Raw genomic sequence first — 6,000 nt, forward strand, 5'->3', positions numbered from 1 at the left:
GTTCAATTTTTTTTTTTGCTTTTCTTTTTATTATGTAGAATTAGTTTGGTCTAAAGAGTGGAAAGAAAACTTACTGTATTGCTTGGAAGAATGGGTGAGCAATTGGAATGCAATTCGTGCTTGGAAAGGGAAGCGGATGATGATTAGATAGTTTACTACCGCTTTCTTTGTTTTCGTTTTCTTTTGTTGTGAACTTCGTTTTGTGGCCCTACTCGCTGTAGGTCACGGGTTAATCCCATTTTAATCAAAAAAAATGTAGAATTAGTTTGGAACTTTTAGAATTATTTATTTTCATATTTTTTTATCTTATATATGCGATTTTTTTTAATTATATTTGCGGTTTTTTTTTGTTGTCAATAAAATCGTCTTTTCAATTTTTAAATTTTAACAATGTTATTTAATAATTTTTTTCCAGTAGTGTATCCCATTAAATTAATATTTAACATATTTGACTAGTTTTATTTTATGAAAAATAAATAATAACTTGTATATATTTAGTTAGTAAATAATCTTTCACCTTATCTAAAAAGTGAGAGCACCTAAATACTATTCACTAATGAATAGTAACTCCTCTAATGAATAGTGTCACAAAGATTGGGATGGGATTTTCTGGTGCGGGTTTGGGTTTGTGGCGGGTTTGTGCGTTGGACCTCATCCGGACCCACTACTCACTCATTCCTTTTGGGCCTTTTCACTCACTACTAAAAACTTATGCTTCAATGGCCTTTCATCTTTGTCAACCGTCCGTTGATTGCCTTTCTCATCTTTGCATCACACCATTCTTAGTAACCTTTTCATTTCTCACCCACTCATTCCATCTCACTCTCACTTCTCACGCCTCATAAACTCATCGACCCTCCAACACCCCCAGAAAACCTGAATCTCCTCAAAGGTAAGCAGTTCTGCGGCCCAATTTAAGTTGACGTTTTGGTTTTATTCCGTTAGTGTTAGGGTATTACAGTGATTTTGGGTTTTGTTATTGGTATTATTGAGTTGATTATTATTTTGATTATTATTATCACAAAGATTTGAGTCGTCCCATATGTAGGTATTAATTTGAAAAAAAAATAAAAAAAATTGATGTTATTTGATGATTTTTTGCAGGTTTTGGTATATTTTGGCTTCGTGGATTTTGCTTAATTTTCCAATCATGGCTATAAGTAATCACCTTTTCATTGTTCACAAAATCTCATTGAAGACGGGCACTATCCGTCACAAGCTGAAGACGGATAGTGCTCCTCTCACAAGATGCAAGTGGCAATATGCATGGGTGCTCCATTTTCCCTCCCACTTGCCAACCCACTTGCTTTATTGTGAGAGGTCTTCAGCTTGTGACGGATATTGTCCGTCACAAGCAAGACGCTTTGTTCATTGTTTTATTGCTTTATTTATTTCTACTGATGTTTCGGAAGTTTGATCAATTGATTGTTGTATAAAGATAATAACTTTTTGTTGTCAGAAATTTATTAGATTGATTGATTACCTAAATCTTAAAACTCCCTCCTCCCGAATCATTTGTTTATGACAAAGAATATACTCACTCCGTCTGGATCATTTGTTCACCTTTTGAAATTATTTTGAAATTATTTGTGAAGAGTATTTTAATCAAAGTTAAACAAATGATTTAGACGGAGGGAGTAAAAGGTCAACAAATGATTGCGACGAAACGATTAGTTTCTTAGATGGAGGCTTAATGAGAATTTTATTGGGTGGTTGTGTTTATAATTTCGTATGTTGGAATTTTATGTTAGCTGGTGTAAATATGTACGAAGTAAGTGATTGGCTTGTATGCAGGGTTTCAATTCGTAAACAATTGTGAAGTGGGTTTTTTTCCAAGTTAACTAATGCCCATTGTTTGGTTTGGATTAAACAAAAATAAGTGGAGTTGATTCGCGAGGTTACAACACACAAGATTCATAACCGCACCAAAACGCGGAAATTTGTTTTACATAGGTGAATTTTTAAATAAGGTAGAGTAATTCTGTCATTCTCTCGTAGATATTAAAATGAGATTGTTAGCTTAAAATATCCGTTCATGATCAGTAGTTCTTTGTCTCAATGTTCATCTTTTGGAGTTTTTGGGTGAATTGTCATGTTGGAAAGGTATAACTGAAGGACAACTGTTTACGTGGCATTATGATCAAAGTTGAATGCGATCTGAATTATTGTAGCATGTTTCACCATCGAGGTTATATCGTTGATGGACGATGTATCTTCAATGGAAATCGGAAGTGTTGTTGGAGGATTTGGTTTTAGTCGGCCGATAAAGGTGTTTTTGTGGATATTGATAGCGAGTTTGACTTGGACAACATTGTTTGAGCTGCTAGAGTTTCAGGGAAGAGAGTTAATGTCTTCCTCTGAAAAAAAAAACTTAATACTCCCTCCTCCCGAATCATTTGTTTACCTTTAATTAATTGAAGAACTCGTCACAAAGAATATATTCACTCCGTCTGAATCATTTGTTTACCTTTTAAAATTATTTGTGAGGAGTATTTTAATCAAAGTTTAACAAATGATTTAGACGGAGGGAGTACAATCGATCAAACTTCGAGACTCATGGCAAAGAACTTGGTCTCTTAAAGGCGGTTGAGGCAATGGTATCAAGCCCGAAAGCGGTGATAGCACAATCAGATCTGTGGAAGAGTTGAAAGATGAAGACTATATCCGATAAAGCCATGGAGGAAGATAGGATGGACATATCTCATAAAGAACAGAGCAAGATGCATGTGAAAGTCCGACTTGTGAGAGACTCAGAAAGATGCAGGTTCAATTAGCTGCTATTGGTAATTGACTATCTTGTATGAGCTTCTATCTACATGTCTACTTGCTACCGATGCAGGAAGAATGATTTGGATTCTGTCAAGGGTTATGATTCTCGATACTGTGTTACTTTACGTTTATTAGCAACCTGGCTGGATGTAAAATGGATCAAAATGGTACCTTTACTACTCTCTTCTCTAGGATAAATGTTTGTTTTGGTCACTTGAAGTTTTTACAGCATTTTGCACTGAATGTTGCACTGACAACATAATATTATACAACTATAATACTTTATTTTTGAGATAGTACTGGTCATGTACTCATGTATAACAAGTACATAGACGCTTGGATGCAATTTATTCATTTTGAGCTAATCATTACTTAAAGGAGTAGAAGCAGGAGGAGGTTGGGGTTGGGGTTGAAGTTGTAATAGGATGAGGTTGGAAAAGGAAGAGGCTAAGATTGAAGTTGAGGTGGGAGAAGGAGGAGGAGGTTAGATTGCGGTTGGAGGAGGAAGAGGAGGTTGGATGTACTTCGACTTGGTATTCATGATTATATTATACAACTATAATACTTTATTTTGGTATTTTATCATTTTACGTGTTTTTAGAAAATATTTACTTTTAGTTAGATTACGAAAAAATTCGCTTTTAGTTAAATGATGCAAAGTCAGTTGACATAGGTTTAATAATATTTGGTTTTATAGCCACCTGCAGTGATTAATCTTTGGTCAAGATGATGTAAGGGAGGTGCTTTGTGGTGGAGTTTTTGGATTGTAGGGATAATGGACACGCTTGAACCTGCAATGGCGGTCGAAGCCTTGAAGGACATTAGCTATCCTGCTCAGGTATTTGCTTCATTATCTCTATATTTGTGCTTGAACATTGAGGGATATTAAAGTTTCCTGTGTGTTTGTTGTAATGTTCTGAACGTGGTTTGGTGATTAGCTTACTCATGTTTGGCCACTCATTATCAACCTCATAGGTTCGGTGATTGTTTTACTTATGTTTTAGTTCTAATCATGCTGTGAATCCTGATTATGAAAGTGAGTGCTCAGTCGAGTTTTTTTATTGCGGTGAGAGTTTAATTTTATTTGTGTCGTGATGGTGTAGAAATTAAGGATTTATGTGATCTGCGTGTATGGTTAGTGTATAAATTACCAGTTTTGAGTCGTGTTAAAAAATTTGTGAGTCATGTGAAAGTTATGATAATATGTACATGTCGTCATTATTTGGTTAGGGAAGTAAATGGAAGTTCTCTTTGGGGGGTCAGTTGATGGTTAAGTAGTGGTGTTTCTTAGTAATTATTTTGGGAGAGTGGTGTTTGATAAGCTTGTCTTGAAAATACTTGTGAAGACACCATATAGGAATTTCTGTTTAGAAGTTAGTGTTGTAAATGGGATTAAACTTTTGCTGAATTTATGGGTAGTAATTATGGTATATGGTGTTCAATGACCTTAATGCGGCCGAGATTGCAAAGAACAATCGAGTAGCTTAAAATACAATTCTAGCCCGCTATGGGTAAATATTGTCTTATTCAAGTGTTCTTTTCTGCTCATTACTTGATTAATTTACGTTTACATTTGAGTTTTACGCGCAGTGCCGTAGTAATTGATCTGATTTGTGATTCTTCTATGGCTTCTGGGGCTCTGCATATAGCTGTTATTTGATTGACTTACTAGGATAAGGATTGGAGTATTTTGAGGAAAATGGAAAAGAGTGATATACGAGAACTTAGGCGTGTATGTAATGGTTATAAAGATTACATTATGAACTAATTAGTTTGCTAACAGGTCAGGGATAATCAATTAGTGATAGTTAAATGTTAATTTGCTTTAATGAATCTATAGGCTTTCCGACTACTATTTTTCAGAGAGAAACTAATGAATGCACGCGCAATTGCTTCTGTTCTATATGAAGTATTGAAGGTAGTTACAAGTGCAACTGGTGATCAGGCTAAATTTGTATATTCAGGAATTATTTCTAATCACACTTTTCTCACACAGCTCCATGGTGATAGCGGCGCAATTGACATCACACATACAATATCTTGCCGTTAGGTACTGATGGCTACCATCAACCTATCATGCAACTTACGAAGGTCTTCAGATAGAATGGAGAGTGATTTGGCCGTGGAAGATCGGGTAATGAGGGCATGTGATACAAGAGAGCTTCCTGAGGATTATGATACCGATTCGGTAGAGAAACGGCCAAGAGTCCGTACGGGTTTTGAACTTGGAAAAAATGACTCTAGGGGAATGGTTTGATTATTTGGCACTCTATTTCGTAGCGATTTATACCGTGTACGATGAGATCATCGACGACATACGCAAAAAGAGCCAAACAGTTTATTGAATTCATGTTGCAAAGAAAGATAAAGAGAAGGGCAAAGTGCTCAATGGTTTACATTCAATCTCTTACACATTTGGAGTTCATTAAATGTTTAATAATCTAATGAAAAGAAATTATTTAATAATTTGCCAAGCCTTTCGCTGAAATATTTCTAACACCAATCTGGTAGATACTTCACTAATTTCTTATTTAGTTTTAGCCTTTTAGTTGATTGGTAGAGCTTGTGGATGATTGTATGAAAAAAAACTTGGAAAATAAATGACTTTGAATACGTCTGCCCTGCCTCGTTAGCGTTTTGAAGACGTTTGATGAGCAAGAGCACCATGAAGGGAGAACTACTCCCTTTCTTAATAGCGCTCATTTCAGCTTGCCAAATATGACTATTCATGTACATGGGTGGTGCCCGTTCTCTGTTTAGTGTCACTATCATGAATTGATTTGAAAACGACAAGCCAAAAGTAACTATAGAAATAGGATACGTTCTCACCTCCAAATATATTCACGAGTGACAAAATATAGAACCCGATGATCATAAGTGAGATGCTGATTTATATAGGACAACGATAAGTTCACAATGAGATGTAACTTGGTTAAGCCTATGTACCAGAGTACCTGCCGAAAACAATAGTCGATAAACATTTTGTAAAGTACTAAACTCACATAACACCATCACAAGAAGGGAGGGGGAGGATAAAGGGGGGAGATATAGAGGAATGGTACGAGGAAAAATGGGAAGAGGAGGAGTAATATGGGAGCATGTGGAGGAGATGTGGAAATGGAGGACATATAAGAGGAGGATGAGGGACATGGAAGGTATATGAGAGGAGCAAGGGAAAAGGGAAGGAAGAGGACCATGAAGATGATATAGAGAGGCAGTATAAAATGCAAC

General features: G+C 35.9%; 1 long non-coding RNA gene across 1 annotated transcript; it reads left to right on the forward strand.

The window, feature by feature from the left end:
* The first annotated feature begins 755 nt into the window (after positions 1-755).
* Positions 756-5,095, forward strand: LOC141591668 (uncharacterized). The gene is made up of 5 exons (XR_012520967.1): positions 756-892; positions 1,105-1,160; positions 2,292-2,936; positions 3,467-3,607; positions 4,766-5,095. It is a non-coding gene; the product is annotated as an uncharacterized LOC141591668 (long non-coding RNA).
* The last annotated feature ends 905 nt before the right edge of the window (positions 5,096-6,000 follow it).

Source organism: Silene latifolia, chromosome 7, assembly GCF_048544455.1.
Source record: "Silene latifolia isolate original U9 population chromosome 7, ASM4854445v1, whole genome shotgun sequence".
NCBI classification, from domain to species: domain Eukaryota; kingdom Viridiplantae; phylum Streptophyta; class Magnoliopsida; order Caryophyllales; family Caryophyllaceae; genus Silene; species Silene latifolia.